At 40.5% G+C, this 18659-nt stretch overlaps 1 non-coding gene across 1 annotated transcript; it reads left to right on the forward strand.

Annotated features, from left to right (window-relative positions):
• The first annotated feature begins 9023 nt into the window (after nt 1-9023).
• TRNAV-AAC (transfer RNA valine (anticodon AAC)) lies at nt 9024-9097 on the forward strand. The gene has a single exon. It is a non-coding gene; the product is annotated as a tRNA-Val (tRNA).
• The last annotated feature ends 9562 nt before the right edge of the window (nt 9098-18659 follow it).

An 18659-nucleotide genomic window follows, 5' to 3' on the forward strand; every position in this document is an offset into this window, starting at 1 on the left:
TTACATTGAATGAGTTTACTTATAACCATTAACGATACGATCCATAAGACTTATGAGCCGAGCATGGCGGTATAGGACACCGTGTTTATGTTATCGGCCTATACTGGGTGATGAGACTGCCCATAATGTTTGTTGATTAATATTATTAACAATTGCTTATTGTATGTGTTTAATTGAGAGTGATGAACCCAAAAGGAATCAAGGGACACAGGTAAGGAGTCGTTTCAGCCTTTCCGAGCCTAGTGATCCAGTTGAGACTGATTATAGAATGGAGGTACTCTGGCTTCGCTAACATGCTAAATGAACAAGACTTTACTCATCTAAACATTCATATCAATCGCTATAACACCCTGTACTTTTCAGTACTCGGGTGTTACTTTGTAACCTAGCTTAGTATAAGTAGAAACCTAACTTATCAAAACAATTACATTCAATCTAGTCTAAATCTGACCATTCGATAACTATCCACCCATATATCGAGTTATCCAACCGTTGATTTTGAAAATAGAACATCAGACCACTAATCCACCCATGAATCTTCATCTAGATGAACCCTAGGACCCTAAAGACCGTTGGTAGAAATCTCCATCCTTAAATTAAGCAATCCGACCATTGAATACTTTAACCATCTGAATTGTCAGATTCATCATTCGTCAAGCCCACCACATTAGATTGGGGCTATCTATCATTAAAATACACAAATTAAAGTATTTGAATGCAAGTTTAACCTCTATATTTCCCTCAGATAGTCTGTGAGACTCTTTAGGAATGAGATTGATCACATTCGATAGCTATCCAACCGATATATCGCTTAATATCACCATCTGAACCATTAATGATCGGTTCTGGAATAATTTAGTCGTCCAAACCCATAATCGTTTGTTCGATTGAGTTGTCGAGTTACTAAATATGCTCTAAATTAAACTACAAACTCTGATGACCATTGACGATCTCATTAAATGCTATCTGACCGTCAGATTGATCATAATCTTTAATTAAAAGGCCAAAACTCAAACATAAAGCCCACCTAAACTATAGATCTACCTTGTCATTGGATGTGACTTATAAAAAGACCAGTAGAGCTAAATAGATGGCTCGGATTAGTCAAAATAACATTGTGGACCCCACACTCACGATGTGAGTGTACACCAGTAAGTGCACACGCTGTGCACCGGTCTGCAAATCTGGTCAAACAACCATTGACCTGCGAATACCGGAAAATGAGAAAACTCCTCTCGTTTTCCCACTGGCTCCTGTTTAAACCGAATGTGTCCGTTTGCGTCAACTGTGGCCCACCATCCAATCACGTTTGAGAGATCCAAACTGTCCATCAAGTCCTGCTATGGATTCTGAGCAAAACCTTGAAGCATGTACGTGTGAACGTGTCCAAACGTGCGAGCAATCCTGTCTGCAAGGAACAAGGATTCGAACGTACATGGGACGTTTGATCCAAATCGGGCCACTATCCCAGTTCGTATCATTGATCTGAGCCATTCATCATGTAGCCTAAGAGACTTTAATCAAAACCCAAGAACTTTCTACTCCTTATGCACAACCTTGAGCGGAATGTGAATTATGTAAGGTGTTTTTCCAAAAATCAAAAAATTCCCGCTTCTGTCTCTCATTAGCTGGCATTACATGCGCCTCCTCATCCTCAAATCCTACTGACACACGTAAGCCAATCCTAGCCCTCAACTCACTCTGCGCTCTAGGGCTCCCTTAGCAAACAAAGAGCTGCCACAACTGAAAATTGATGAACCCATGAGTGTTCATGGTTGTTCATCCAATTGGTGGGTGCCACAAGATCTTTGAGACCCATCTGAACCATCCAATGGCCTTAGACCCAAAGGTTAGCCACCCGGTTTGGTTTCACCATTAACAAAGCCGTCATCTTCCCCGTTCAACAGAAGAACCCATCCTCTAGGATGGGCTGTATTTGACTGATCAAGGATGTCCATCAGGTAGACCCATATATCAGAAATCCATCCAAGTAGTCTAATCACAACTTTACGAGCATGATTCAGATATATTGTTGTAAAAACAACTCGGATTAAACAGCTGAAAACTGTAACTAATCCCTTGATTAGTTACAAATTTCGAACCATCTAGAACGGATTAGAAAAGCCTTATAAAGGGGTTGCCTTTTGGGGCATCCTTTCAGAAAATGGAAAGAGAGAGAGAGAGGAAAGAAAGTGCCGCACCAAACAGCCGTATTAAGCTGACTCGACTCGGTGCGAGTCACTGCAAGTTCAGGCCATGTCCAGGGTTTCACCTGGTTGTCTCCAACAGAGAAATAGAAGGAAAAGGAAAGAAAGAAATGGAGAAAAGAAAGAGAAGGAAGAGAGAGCGGGTGCGTGTCGTTGCCGCACCAACTCAACTGACCAAGTCTCGCATCGAGCCAAGCTACCGAATCAATTGCAGCATTTTCTCCGAGTCACGGTCTGAGCGTAGACCAAGTTCAAAGCCTGCAAATGCCTGAAGGAAAGAAGAAGAATAGGGAAAGACAAAAAAGTAAGAAGGAGAGGGAGAAGAAAGGAGAGCAGGACGCTACTCCTCGCTGAGTGACTATCGAGTCGACTCATTGAGATTGAGTCGGGTCTGTGATGCAGTACCGTGCCACATGGGGTCAACTTAGCTCGGTTAGATCTGAGTCAGGCCAACTCGGGCATACGTTGTTGGACCATGGCAGCAAAGGAACAAGGAAACAGGGAAAGGAAGGGAAGACAAGCATTCAGAGCACTTCCTTTCTTGAGCATCTCTGAAACAAACCCAAGAAAATAAGACATTTCTCTCTCTCCACGGATAGACCATCTTCATTCAATCCATATCTTCCTGCATTTTCGATTTTACAAATAAATCCATTTTCTCATCTGGTTTCGGGAAAAAAAAAAAAAACACCTAAATTCCCTCATTTGGGTCATCTGGTTTTTGAGTTTTATTTCATGGGGTTGAAGGAGAAATAATGGAGCTTCTGTTGATAATCGTCTGCTTGGATGCTTCTCCACCCTTCTATTTATGAATCCAAGCAGCTCTGTTGCTGATGTTCCTTTTTTCTGGTATTTGGGTCTCTCCAATCCTTTTGTTTTTGGTAATTTCTGGTCTAGTTGGAAAGACAAAAAAAGAAAAGAAAAGGGGAGAAGGGAGAAGAACATAGAGAGAGAAGGGAGAATGAGAAGAAAAGAAGGAAAAGAATGAAGAGGGAAGTCAAGCCGAGTTGACTCAGTGAGTCGACCCACTGTGTTAAGAATGAGTTAGGCCAAGCATGGATTGAGTTACACAACTAGGTGAGTCGAGTCTTAAATTCTAGTCGAGCATATTATTGTTATTATGCCTGTTAGTATATTAATATTTTTAAAATAACAATATTATCATTATTATTTTCTTTATGGGGTATCATTATCATTGTTAATATGATTATTAACATTACTTCTTAGTAGACTGTTAGTTATGCAAAAATAGTATTAGGTGTTGTGGATATATTAATATCATGAATTCTCATTATTAATAGTATTAATCAATACTCTTAATATGAATACTATTCTATTCATTGCATAAAAATTAGGATTCGAGTTTTAAAACCTAAAATTTGCACAATAAGACCCTAAACTTGCATGAACTAAACCATAAGCCTTAATCTTAACTGTGCAAGTTTACTAACAATGAAATCTAACCCCTCAAATATTCTAATTTTATTAGATTTTGATCCTAGGCTGTGTACAATAAACTCTAGCATCATCGGGAGACGAACCAACTCTTAAAAGGTGAGATCCTTTAAGCTTTTCTACATCGAGATAATTGACTTGTTTATTCACTTTCGTTCATATATCTTATCGACTGCTTAATATGGTTGGTTGCTCATGTGGAATTCGAATGTTATAAATAGTTGTGAATTAATTTTAAAGTCAAATATTTGAATATGTGATGAATTTCAATTATCTCTATCTTGTTTTAAGGTCAATACTTTAGCTAAGCATGTGTTATCAACATTATACGTACCAAATTTATTATTTATGATTGCTAAATGGTGTTTTTAGGAAATTCTCGAACTAGTGGCCACCTGTGTTATGGATTAAATAAATTTACATTGTGGACTTATCATCTTATGGATCAATTACACCTATATGGCTTTTGGAGAATAATCTCTTCTTATCGTACCATTAAATGGAATATTCGGTCCTTGCGGCTTTTATGGAATAATTGCCCCACGTGGCTTTAATGGATTATTCTATATAACCTTGCGATGGTAAGTTTCACTCGTTGGGCTACGATTGGCCACTAGTTGCGTAAGTTACCTTTAAACACCCTATTTGCTAGCCTCATGAGCCAAGGATGGTGGAATGGGACATTATGCTTGAGTTGTCAGCCTATACTGAGTGACAAACCCCCCATAGTGACCTTTAAGCTTCCTTAAAATGATGGTTTGAAATTGGAATAATAATGGTTGGGCTAATCATGCATTTTCATGGCATATGGTCTTTTCCGGGTGGTTAGTTCTTTGTAGGCGTACCTTTGTGTACCTTTTCAGGTGACTAATTCTTCGTGGGCGACCTATATTATTTGATCTTTTACGGGTGATTAGTTCTCTTTGGGCATGCCTTTGTGTACTTTTTCGAGTGACTAATTCTCCTTGGGCGATCTATATTATATGGTCTTTTTCGGGTAGCTAGTTCTCCTTGGGTGTACCTTTGAGTATTTTTTCATGTGGCTAGTTCTCCTTGGGCGACCTCGTTGCATAGTCTTTTCCGAGTGGCTAGTTCTCTTTGGGCATACCTTTGAGTATTTTTCCGGGTGGCTAGTTCTCCTTGGACGACTTTTTATCAGCCGGATGTACATCTCCAGGTTTGTGAGCATGTGCATGTATCCATGCATTTAAACATGATTATCTTGTGTGATTTACTTAATGAATGCGTATCTGATGAACCTTATCTGATTTCCTTGATAATCATTATGTAATATTTGTTATATACTATCTCTAATAACTATGCTTAATTATCTTGATGCTGCGATAAATCTTGAGGGTTATACCTCACTAGATAGCCATTGACGCTATCAAACCGTACTCAGTGTGCAGGAGACGCAAATAACACGCATGCTGGCGTTCATATAGAATGGCAGGAGCTAGATGATCTTGCGACTCTTTATTCCTAATTTCAATTGTATTTAATTTATATTGTTATGTTTGTAAAGGTTAAAATATTGATTTGTATAAGTTTTTGGGTAACCACTTGAAATCTTGGTTATGTATATTTGGACTTCCTCTTATACTTGAATTGTTTCCATCCCGCTATATTACTAACTCTAGTAAAAGAAAAAAAAATGTACGTGAAATTTGAGTTACAGTTAAAGGTTAATACACGGGTTTTCCGAAAATGAGTAGTGTAATCGGGTTTCGGGAATTGGGGTGTTACAATCGCATTGTATTAGTTTAAGATATTATGATTTGACATTACAGTCGCATGATGAAAGAATATTGATATTTGTAAAATAAATGTTGAAGTTGCTTGTAAGGGAGCACTGGATTGTAAGGGCATGCATCATTTCATAATTCCATATATACATTTAACAAGAGTATTTAGAAAATAATTATTTACATATTTTATCATTATCTATGCTGATTAAGTTGATAACATGCATAAATTATAATTAATGAAACTACTGAGTTAGATAATCATTTTCACTTAGGACGGTATTTTAAAAAACTAATCAGACACTATTACTGATATAGGTACCACTCAGACCGATACATTAGACAAGACATGGTGGACCTCGTTGATGGTGATCTATACTTTCAGTTATCGGATAGGCAAGTTTAGGCTAAGTGCCTCGCTTCTATCCTTTTTCTACATTTTGAGAATTGATATTTTGGAGTCTCCAACTGGGTGGACTCCATTAATTGTGTTGTCAAATGTTTATTATGACTTATGTTGCTCTCATCTAGATGAACACCATTATTGGAGTTGTATATTTTAAATACTAGTCATATATTTATGAGTTTAATTATTTATAATTAACTTTGATGCTGCTAATTTAAAGCTACTCTAATTATTTATTATGTGTGAATGTTAATTGGATTGTGTAGTCACGTGTCGCTCAACTCGACTCGAAAAAGCTCGATTCGACTCGGTTTGAAGCTGAGTTCAAGCCGAGTCGAGCTGATTTTTTGTGCTTAAAAATGAGTTCGAGTCGAGTTCGTGCTGGCCCCTGCTTGACTCGGCTCGAATCGAGCCCATCTCGAATCAAACTCAGATCGAACCAGTTTGGTGACTCGGTTACTTTGATATTGATGTTGCTCACCAAGTGTTTGATGAAATGACTCAAAGAAGTGTGGCTGGTGGCAAGGAAGGTATATATATGAAACCAACACCCTTTTTTTTAAAATTTTTATGTTGCTTAGAAGGTCCCTTGTTTTTTTTTTCCTTGATTTTTATATTGTTCAGAAGGTGTTTGATGAAATACCCGTGTTTGTGAAAATGCCTCAATGGCGAACTTAACTCGAACTCAGCCCGAGCCGCTGATCGAACCGAGGACCAAGCTGAGCCGAGTTGAGCTAAGGTTAGCTAGTGGCCAAGCCGAGTCGAGCTGAGGCCAGCTCGACTCAGTTCGACCCGATGTACACCCCTAGTCACGTGGAAACTCGCTCACGTCCATTTTACTAAATTCACACCAAAAAACTTATGAAGGGAGTCTCCCTACTTAAATACCAATTTTGAAAACATTACACTTATGGTTTATGGGGCTACCCGTACCACTCCGTCAAAATTCTCAAACAAGCTTGCACCGTGCACAGACCAGCCTCAACAAGAATACACCCGCACACTCAAGCCAGCCATGTTGAGGCCCATCGCATTAATGAACATATCCCCACACACTCATCGCTGTAGTGGGATTTCACCGCCTATGGATACTCGAACCCTTGACCAGGTGTTGAAACTCCCGTGAGTCTAGCACCTGAGCAAAACCTTGGTAACAAGTTATTCGAGTGTTTTCTTAACTGTGGGGCCAGCTATATGTGTTGTATATCCACACCGTCCATCAGTTTTTCCAGCTCATTCTAGGGCATGTCACCCAACATCAGCCAGATCCAAATCTCAAGTGGACCACAGACTAAGGATTGAATTACCACAATTAAAAACTTAGTGTGCCACAAAAGTTTTAGGTCAAGCTGATATTCATGAATTCTCTTCTTCTAAGTCTGTGTGACCTTATCAATACGTTGGATGGAAAATAATCATTACAGTGGGCCTTGGGAAGTTTTTAATGGTGGGCATTCAATGACCCCTGTTTCTTATACTGCGATCACTTTAAATTTAGATTTGCTTCATTTTTTTTCTGGAACATGCCCTAAAATGATATGGAAAAACTGATGGACCGTGTGGATATATAGTAACTACATTAAGGTGGGCCCCACAGGAAACACCCACTAACGGGTTTCCCAGGTTACGCCTAATCCACTCGTTGAACTACGGCCCACCTATACAAACTGAAAATCCGACCGGTCTTTGCAAACTCTAGGCCTGAACATTGTATGATACCTACGGTCGACCGGAATATGATCAATCCTGACCGTTCTTGTAGCGGTTTCTATTGGGGATGGAACATGTTTCAAGGCCTCTCAGCCAATCCTGGCCATAACTTACCCTTTCCCAAACGGATGGGACCACTTATAAATTTTTCTTCTACTGCCACAGTTTTGCAGGCCACTGATTGAATGACCAGGATCATCTAATCGACGTCTATTTTGAACCGTTGATCATCCACGGTGCAGTCGATGGACAGTCCCAGATGGTAAGTCACTCAGCCACGTTTACTGTGTAGAGATCTGCTTCATTTTTGGGATAGCACCGTAAAATGAGCTGGCATAACGGATGGACGGCGTGGATATAAAATACATACATCAGGGTGGGCCACACTGCACCTGCCACCAGAGATATCCCTGATGGGAGGCTTCCGAGATCAGAATTTTTCATTGGACGAGCCACACTGTGACCTGATCTCCTTGGCCTAAAATAAAGCCCGAGGAGTGAAACGTCCATAAGATCCAAAACAGTGTGTTCCACTTGATAGCAAGCTCAGATGTCACACACGTGTTCCATCTTCGCACGTATGCTTCCTTGTGGGTGGCTGGCCAACGCCCATGCCCCCCTCTAGAGCTGGGCATGGATCGAATCGAGTCAGACCAAGACTTATCCGGTTTTGAAAATAAACTTGACCTGACTCAGTACAGAGTCAAGCATGCCTGACTCGATCTGAATCCAGGTCTGACTTGGACTAATCCGGATTGAGTCTAACCCAGTCACAAGTACTAAGTTGGGTCAGGTGCATCAGGCATCCACGGACTAAAATCACAACTCAAAACCTAGATTCACTTGCTAGAATTGCAGCCTCTCCTTCAACTACATGGCATCTTAGATATGAAACTTAAGATATAAGTGTTTATATATACACACACACACACGAGTCGAGTTTTGAATTAAGTCGAGTTAGTACCGAGTTAAAATTCGGGTCGAGTCGAGTGACTGGATGACTCAAACTCAACTAAGTCTGAGTTTGGATTGGACAAAGTAAACTCAATTTAGATATACTCATCCACTCAATTCGGATTGAGTCGGACAAGTTGAGTTCGCCGAGTCCACTCATCTGGTGCCCAGCTCTACCCCTCCCACCTGCGGCCCCAATGACTTGGTGTTGCCCACACCGTGTGGTGATGTGTTGGTGTTGCGCACTTGAAGCCTCTTCGTAATGTATATGTTTTATATCCACGCCGTTCATCCATTTTTTTCAGCTCATCTCCGTGTGCATGCTACAGAGCATTATTCACGAGTGGCCTCTAGAGGGGCTGTGCGAAAACTGATGGGCATCTTTGTAGGCGCATACAAGTGTTTCCAGTTCTGAAACCTGGAGCCCTGGGTTCAATAATTCATACCATTGGTCTTTTGGGTCCCACTGCTGATGGACGGTTGTAACCATCATGTAATCTACCTGTTGATAGATTTATATATTTATAAACAAATAACACTCAACATGGTTTCGTGGTGTAGTTGGTTATCACGTCAGTCTAACACACTGAAGGTCTCCGGTTCGAACCCGGGCGAAGCCATCTTGTAATTTTTAATTTTTTTTTGAGCTCGGTGAGCTGTTGATCTGGAACAATCTTAACAAATTAACGGTTCAACACAAACACTTTTCATCCTTTGCTAATCCAGCCCGTTGACCAGTTGGGCCTTAGACTGGACGGATCACCCTCAGAGAACATCCCAGGTGTGTGATGATCTTAACGTTTCCATTTTTGGGTTTGTTCAACCAAGCTGTTTTCCTGTTTCCCTCAAAACTGTGCATGACCATTACCTCAAAAACAGCCTGGAAAACCAGGATGCCGTTTGGGTACTGAGTAAACTTTGTGGGGCCCACTGTGATGTATGTTGTCTTATCCAAGCCGTCCATCCGTTTTACCACCTCATTTTAGGAAATAAGCCCAAAATCGAAGCATATCCAAGGTTCAAGTGAACCACACCATGGGAAAAAGTGGGGACAACAACATCCACCGTTGAAACCATCCCAGGGCCACAATGATGCTTACTTGACGTTGGATGGTTTCAATGGTGGACGTCATTATCCCCACTATTTCTTTTGGTGTGGTCCACTTGAGCTTTGAATATGCTTGAATTTTGGACTCTGCCCTACAATGAGCTTGGTAAAATGGGGTGGACAGTGTGGATACAATACATGCATCGTGGTGAGCCTCACAGATTTTGCCAACGTACTAAGTTACTCAGGGAGGTGGACTGTGGTGGTGTGTGATGTGTTGGATACTGTGGGGCCACCTGATGATGTATGTGTCTTATAATTACATTGTCCATCCGTTTTTCCATCTCATTTTTAAGGCATGAATTGAAAAATAATAATAATAATAATGAGGCAGATCTAAAGTTCAAGTGATCACATTATTAGAAACAACGGTTTTTGACTATTGGATTGAGCTTATATTTGTATTTTCCCTTCATTCATATCTGTGTGACCTTATCAAAAGGTCGGATGGAAAGTAAACATTATGGTCGCCCTAGGAAGGCTTCAAGAGTCCCCATTGTTTCCTTTAGTGTGGCTCACTTGTGCTTTAGATCTGCTTCATTTTGTACCCATCCCTTAGAATGAGCTGGTAAAATGGAGGGACGGCATGGATATACATCAGGTGGACCCCGCGAGGTGGTGGTGGCAACACCACTCAATCTAAGTCTTAGTGGGCAGGATCCAATCTATAAGTTTACATGCCATCCAATTAGTTAAAAAGTGCTGCCCATCAGGATAAGGAGAAAAACATGTATATACCTGTGAACGCTGCCTACAAGCTTGATTCCCTTCTCAACATAATTTGTTGCGAGGAGGGATGGATTGTGGGCATGCCACTTTTAGGATAATGTGATGTATTTATGATTTTACTTAGGCTCTCTGTTTGTTTCCTTAGTTGTGCAGTTCTTTGAAAAGAGATTTGAGAGTGGTTACATTTGAAAATTTTGAGTCGCCATTAGCTGATCAGGCTTCATTGAATATACTGACAACTAGAGTTTATGGAATTGCCTTGGGGTCCAGGGATCACAAGATCTGTTGATGGCATGATCTAGATGAGTCTCAATGACAGAAGAGGAAGGGGCTAGGCACCCTCTTCTACCGCACGGTGTTCAATCTTTACTTTGCGGAGTACACGACTTTGAGGGAATTTAATTATGTAGCAGCATTATGGATCTACCCATGCTCCGCGTAATCCTTTAAGGGGACCGAGCAGGCCGAACTGAAAAAAACAAAAAAATACATAGCCTAACTTCTCAAGGTCAAGTGACTCTAAGTGGGTGAATAGAATAAGGGAAAGAATGTAGGAAATAGGAAAAGTAAGAGTACAAGAGATGCTAAAGATAATGAGAAAGAAAAAAGGAAAATCAAACACTCTTTTTATCCAAAAGAGATATTCAGATGTTTCTGATTTTGACCCTACTTCGCAGGCTTCTTCTAATGGGTTGACTTTTTGAGAGTTAGTGTTCTGAGTTAGGTAGTATCTCGGTGTTAAATTAGAATTTTTTCAGCCTTCATTTAGAAAGATACCCACTTTGGGCTACTTGTTTGGTCCACCTTACGTCTCCCCCGGCCTTCTTCTTCTTCTTCTTTTTTTAATTTTAATTTTAATTTTATTTATTTTATTTATTTATTTTTACTTTTTATTTTTTAATTTAGCCAACAGAACCTGTACCAAAACTTCTATGGGCCAAGAAAGTTTTAATGGTAGGATATATAATCTCTACTGTTTCTTATGGTGTGGCCTGCTTGAGTTTGAGATTTGTCAAATCTATGGGATCTCGTCCCAGCATGAGCAGGTCAATCTGATGGGTGAAGCGGATATAACACAAGCGTGCTGTGAGCCCTCCCGGGCTTAGGTTTAGGAGGCTTCCTGCAACACGTGGTCCAGGAAATTCTCAAACAAGACTGCACGTTAATGAACCATCGGCTCACCTCTGCAAACTGAAAACCCGAGCGATCTTTGCAAACACTTGGTCTGAGCATTGTATGATACGTACGGTCGAGCCGGTGGAACCGGAATATGATCAATCCTAACTGTTCATCTAGTGGTCTCTATAGTAGATGGAACGTGTCTCAAGGCCTCTCAGCCAATCCTAGCCGTAGCTTACCCTTTTCCAAACGGATCGGCCCATTTATAATTTTTTTTCTCCTACTGCCACAGTTTTGCAGGCAACTGATTGAATGACCAAGATCATCTAAGTGACGTGTATTTTGAACCATTGGTCATCCACAACTGGTGCAACTCAGTGGACAGTCCCAGATGGTAAGTCTCCCAGCCACGTTTTACCGTGTAGAGATCTGCTTCATTTCTGAGATTGTGCCCTTAAATGAGGTGGCAAAAAGGATGGACGGCCTGGATATAAAACACAGATATCGGGGAAGCGGATTGCGTCCTACCCACGCCCGTCTCTAGCCACGAACGGGCAGTTCTTTGGGCGAGCCCACCGTGATGTATCTACTAATCCATACCGTCCATCCCTTCTCTCATATCATTTTGAAGCATATGCACAAAAATGAGGCGGATCCAACTCTCAAGTGGACCACACCAAATAATAAGCTTGGGTTGCATTAAATGCAAGAGTCATATGTGGTGGGTCCACTTGAGCGTTGGATCTGCTTTATCTTTGTGATCATACCTTAAAATAATCAGAGAAAAGGAATGAACGGCGTGGATAAATAGATACATCACGGTGGGCCCGCCGCCATAACTGTCCGTTCGTCTCTAGAGACGGGCGGCGGTAGGACGCAATCCGCGTCCCTCTCCCGCTTCCATCTTTTTGAAGGAAGCAGATCAGGTGGTGTTGCCCACACCATGTGGTGATGTGTGGGGGCGCTTAGAGTATATCATAATGTATGTGTTTTATATCCACGCCGTCCATCCGTTTTTTCAGCTCATTTTAGTGCATGAACCAAAAAAGAAGCAGATCTGAGGCTCAAGTGGACCACGCTACAGGAAGCAGTAGTGATTGAATGCCTACCATTAAAACCTTCTTGATGCCAACAAAAGTTTGGATCAAGATGATACTTGTGTTTTCCCTTCATCCAGGTCTTTGTGATCTCATCGACGGGTTGGATGGAAAATAACATTACGGTGGGCCCTAGTAATGTTGCAATGGTGGGTTTCATTATCCCTAATATTTCCTGTGGTGTGGTCCACTTGAGTTTCGGATCTGTTTCACTTTCTGGATTCAATCCCTAAAATAATCTGAAAAAAAGATGGACTGTGTGGATCTAAAACAGACACATCCTGGTGGGCCCCACAACACCCAACACATCACCACACCACCTAATCCGCGTCCGTTTTTCAAATCTCCCACGAACACATCACGGACAGTGTATCCCGACCACTGCACTCTCTGCAACCTTTCTAAATGCTTATCCTTCTCCGTCCAACGTGCAAAAGTCCAGCTCCCATACATCTCATCTCTCATTCCTCTTCCTAAAACACTTCAATCCCAGATCGAAGCCTTCAACGGCTATTAACGATTGGGGGAGAATCAGCTCAGATTGGAACTGGATTTCGGAAAATAAAAAACCGGATTTCTCCTGTAAATGTATCGGTGCTTGAGATCGTGCATTGCAGTGTATCGAGACAGACATGGAACCGTTATCGATCTTGAAGAGGCGGAAGCAGCTTTTGTGGGATATTTTCCAATCAAATGCCCTAATTGTAGCGAAGATCTGGGAGCGAGATGGATTGTCGTTGATATGGTGGTTATCCAAGAGCCGTGGAATCGGCGGGCCCTGATTTTGGAAAGCTAGGTTTTGTTTGATCGAGATCCGTGGTTTGGACTTTGATCTCTGTTCTTCAAATTTTCTGAGCAAGGCAGCAACTTTGGTTGGTGATTCCTTTGTATACCGATCGGCTGCAAACAAGCATTCAGTTGAGGATGGTTTATGATTTCCGGAAGCGGTAATTTTGGTGATGATCGGTTGTTGAAGTTGCAGATAGAGCGTGAGTGGAAACCTCCGTGCTGCAACAGGTGCGGAATCTTTGGTTGTGTGGATGTCCAGTGTGGAAATCTGAGAAAAGTTCATCTATAGCAGTTTTGATGGAAAGGGTGAAATCGGATTTATCGAGAAGCCAGTTTTCCCACTGGTTGTAGGAATCTGGAGAACAGCAGCCCACATGTTCGACATTAATCCTCAGAGAAGATTAGTAAAGGCGCAATTACAATCAGGATTGCCTGGTGTCTAATTGTTTTGCTGTACTTGATTTTGGTAAGTACAATACAGAATTTTTTGGATGATAAATCCAATGGCTTTCAGGAATCTGTGGTATGGATAGAAGAGCATGGAAATGATAATGGGCCTGGCCAGATAATCTTTCTGTAGGTTTAGATATTCTAGTTGAGGAGAAAATGGATGGTCAAGAAAACCCAAAAGCCTCTAGAGCTCGAGGAATGGAAGGAGAAGGATTTCGAGGATGACTTTTTGGATTCAACTACCTCTTCCCATTGCTTTAGAGACCATCTTGTGGAATCCTCCAAAATCAAGTTGGTTGATTCTGCACCTATTGATTACTGTGGAGCAAGTACTTGTTATGATCATTTCATAGAGGAGAGTGCAGGAAAATAAGACAAGTAGAAAACAGAAGTTACATTTTCTGGCCGTGCATCATCCCAAAAAAAGGCAATTAACGATGATGTTAAGCTCTTTTTGATGTCCAAAAACAAGCAATTGATTTGAATAAGATGGAAGAAGAGGAGATTGATGTTGAGGAGTTGTGTCATATTGTTTATAAAGGCTCGTGAAGGAGGAGGCTTATGCTCCATAAAGGAAGTTAGCCCATACTTTTTCTGAACTGTTTAGGTCATCTGATTACTTGACTAATTGGTCTTTTAATGTTTAGGATGTAAATCATTTGCCTTGTCTTCTCTTTGATTGCATTTCTATATCTTTCATTAATGAATTGGTGGGGTCTTGGGCTTTTTCCGTGCTTACTCCCAACACTTGGGCACGCTTGAACACTTCTAGAAATGACACGACACTTCAAAATCTCTATGGACAAAGTGTCCTACCGATATCATCGAAAAGTGTCATATGTTGGATACTTTGAGGTGTCCAAACTTACTCTCCACAAAGCTTACCTTTCATCTTTCTTGTTTTATTTATTTATCATTGTTTGTTATATGAATTTCCTTTACTATCCTAGGATCTTTCACTCCTCGGCCCTAGCTTTCAAGCTTACATTCATTCTCTTGTTATTGAAGTAAGTACTCGTAAAGGCTTCTTGTCACTCTCTAGATGTTTTTTTTTTTTTTTTTTTCAGTTTGTGTTTCATAATTTTGAGAGAAAGTGATGTTTATGCAAGCTACCATTTCTTGAGATGATTATGCTTTTTGATGTTTGTTAGTCAGTTATTTGTTAGTTTAGATTACTTGCAAATTGTAATTAGTTTTTATTAGAACTATGCGAATATTCTTTCATACTTTCCTTCTGTTTTTCTTTTTTCATCATTTTTTTTTCTTTTGTTAATTTTATTTATTTGTGTATGGAAGTGTCCCTGTGCCTAGATTTTTGGAGATTGTCATGCTGGACACCTTGACACTTGCCACCATGCTACATGGGGATTGAGACAAGGAAGAGAAGAGGATGAGGAAGAAGCAGGAGTGCAAGAAGTAGAAGCAAGACTGCAACTGAAGCTATCCCCCTTGATTGTGCTTTATACGAAGTGGTATTTGTTGTCAGGCATCAAGGTGTTCGGTTGGTGCAGTCATGCATGTAGGAGAAGAGGATGGTCCTTTCTATCCTTAGCGACAAAGGGATCAATGACAGATTGAAAAAGCTGACGATGGTTTTTTTTTTTTTTTTGTAAGTATGTTATTATGAGATTGTTGATTTGTTCCATATATGCTGTTAAATAAAAGCATCACTTGACTCAAATTCTTCTTTCTGATGAGATTACCAATTGGGCAATCATGTCAAGCCCCATGATTGGCACTCCTGAGGAATTTGTCTCATAGAGCTTCTTCTCAGATGATGATGTTGGTGGTGATATTAATTACTGCTGGATTTTCTTGTGTTGATTGCAAGCCTGTCAATGTTGAAGTGGACTCATGTCAATGATGAATATTTCTCTGTTCATCTTGTTCTTGCATCTAGACAATGTGCCATTTATATCTATCTTCATGCTCCATCATAGAGTATTATGAAATGTTCTATGATAACTAGTTCAGATCCACCTATATTAGTCTCTAGCGTACTTGGTCCTTGAACCGGAAGAGGTAGTGCTTGAGTTCATTTCCATCTGTTTGGCTGTGTTGGATGTCCCAAAAAGTGGGCAGCACAAAGCAGCGCTCCTTGTTTTCCAACTCAAATCAATATCCATTAACTTCAGTATCGACCTGAAATATCCCTTGATCGATTGGGGGCGTACAGGTGTAAAGGAGGTAGCTTCTACTTGTCATGCCTCCCAAAATGCTAGCAGCATGGATTGCCAACTGTCCCGGGTAAATATCCGTTCCACTCATGCAAATGGATAACCAACATTCCCTATCTCATGAACTGAAGCTCCTTTATCTTGTTGTTTGAAAGTATAATAATGCTTATGTCGAATCATTTTGTTTTGAATGATTAAGGGAACACTTATATAGAATCATCAATTTTCGACACTTTTACCAGCACTGGCAAATGCTTGTTTGGCATGAAGTCCAATCAATTCCTCTGTCATCTCCAAATGAATCAGATTCCATTGTCTGGACTAACTACACACCAGGGGACTGCAGTCTTGAAGAGGCCCAGATGGGTTCTGTGCAGCTCTCCGGCCCTGAAGGTCTGATGGGGTCCCTTTCTCTGGGTGCCTGACATACAACCAGAGTTTCTGCTCCTGGATTGTCACTCTAAATTGGCTCAAGACAATGGCATGGAATGTGGTAAAACCCGATTTTCTACGTCTGCAATACCCAATCTGAATCTCATTTGCATCTCTTCTGCCAATGCAGCTACTCACACCCAATCTGAATCTCATTTGCATCTCTTCTGCCAATGCAGCTACTCCAATGGATCCAGAGATCCATTCTCAAGCTTCTTGCATCCAAAGATTGACTTCGTCCTCTCACCCTTGAAGTTTAGGCTTTAAACCTGCAGTTGAAAGATAATAGAACCTCTGCTCTGCTAGCTAGAGCTGCTTGAACTTTTACAATCCTGAACATCTGAAATGAGAGGAATGCCTGCATCCATGGTCAGCAGAGACTGTACAAGAGAACCCTCCTTCATAAGATCATCAGTGAAGTCCAGTGCAAAGTCCAATCCCTTCTGCTGAAGGTGATAGAAAAGTATTGAATGATTGCATATTATCAAATTGGGGAATCATTATTTATATGCTTCCTTTGTAGCTTGCCATCTTTCATTAGTGGATGCTAAGTCTAGCAGGGCAAAAGCAAACACAGATGGTTCCATCAGCCCCAACTCTGCTCACATGAAGGCTTCCTGATGTAGGATGTGCCACATATGCATTCTTTGGATGGCTGGACCAAAAGAATCCCAAACGAAAGCGAAAGTAGTTCATGAAATTTGTGCCTAGTCCTACGTAGGGCATGATGTAACTGGGCCCTAGGCGCATCCGGTTCAAAGAAATTCATTCCGGATAGGGAGAAATTGTTGTTTGAAATGTGAACCATAAATTAGCTGTAACTTTTGATCCAGGATCGTCACGAATGGCACAACCTATCAATCTTTTATATAACGGTGGTTCAAGGTTGCGATTTTAGGAAGAAAAAAAATACTATTTTTAGTAATTTCTATTTTTGTTGTATCTCCTTATTTTTAGAGTTTTAGGTTTATCCGTCTATTTAGAAATTGCTTGTAATCATACTAGGAATTCTTAAGTATGGACTTTCTGTTTTTTGGTAAATTAGGCTTTAGAAGAGTTTTACTATTTTGGGTAATTTTCGAATTAGGATTTTGAGTCATATTTACTAGTGATGTAATCGAAAGGTTTTAGATTATTCTTCAATAAAGTACTCAAATTTTCTTTCTTATTTTCTTGTGGACTCAAGAACTCTCCTTGTGGATTCAAGGTTTTAATCACTTGAGGAAAGCAATGATCTTTTGCTTATTGTTTCACACTCTTCCCTGCATCACTTTCTCATAGACCACTCTTGCAGGTATTTATTTCGATCCTATGAAAGGATAAAACCATGTTCAATCCTTGTAGCGGAGCTGATTGTAGGTCCATGAATACTCCCAATTGCTGGTGCACCTAGATTCCAAAGACTATGGTTTGTATCAGATTCTAACCTTGCAGACCACTTCATTCAAAATCAATTTCCCATGCCTGGGGCCTGTCCAAGGTGTTCCAAAAAAAATTAGAAAAAGTTTGCCGTTACGGCCACCACCGTTACCATTATGATACGGGCTGTAACGGCCGTTACAAAAAAAAAATGGTACAGGACCATTATGGAGCCGTTACAAACCGTTATAGGGCCTTTATGACCCTTTTTTTTTTTTCTTGTTACGGCCGTTTCGAACTTGTAACATGTAACAGTTGTGACCATTACTGTTACGTAACTGATTTTGAATATCTTGGGCTTATTTCTTCATCATCAAGAAGATTTGACCTTCTTCAATCCGTCATTGACAGTGAATTACTTATGCTTGGGGGGAGTGCAATCATGCCACTGAACTTCTTTCAAAGTTCAATGTGACCATGTTGGTACAAATGTTACTTGCCTTGTAAGTTCTCAAGATTCCTCCTTTCAAGCATGCTATGAGATTCACTGAAAAAGATTGCGATTGCATTTTTTTTTCAGCATTTGGTCAAGTTCTTGCTGAATCTTCACGGAAGTTGTTTTTCCTTGAATGGGAAGTGGCTTATCTACATATGGGTCTTATGGTGAGTAACGATTCAAACTCTACTGATGCATTGCACTATTCTTGTATATGGGCCTATGGTGAATAGCTATTCAAACTCAACCAATTGATGGACTGCTCTTATGGTGAATAGCGATTCAAACACGACACTCGAATAAACTCAAGAGAGGTAATCAACTCACAGACCTTCACGTCGAGTTTTCAAGTTTTCAACCCTTGTCGGATTCGATTCATTGATTAAACTTCCATAGATAATCTTTCATTTTTTCTCAGAAAACTAT

This window comes from Magnolia sinica, chromosome 6 (genome assembly GCF_029962835.1).
Source record: "Magnolia sinica isolate HGM2019 chromosome 6, MsV1, whole genome shotgun sequence".
Lineage (NCBI taxonomy): Eukaryota > Viridiplantae > Streptophyta > Magnoliopsida > Magnoliales > Magnoliaceae > Magnolia > Magnolia sinica.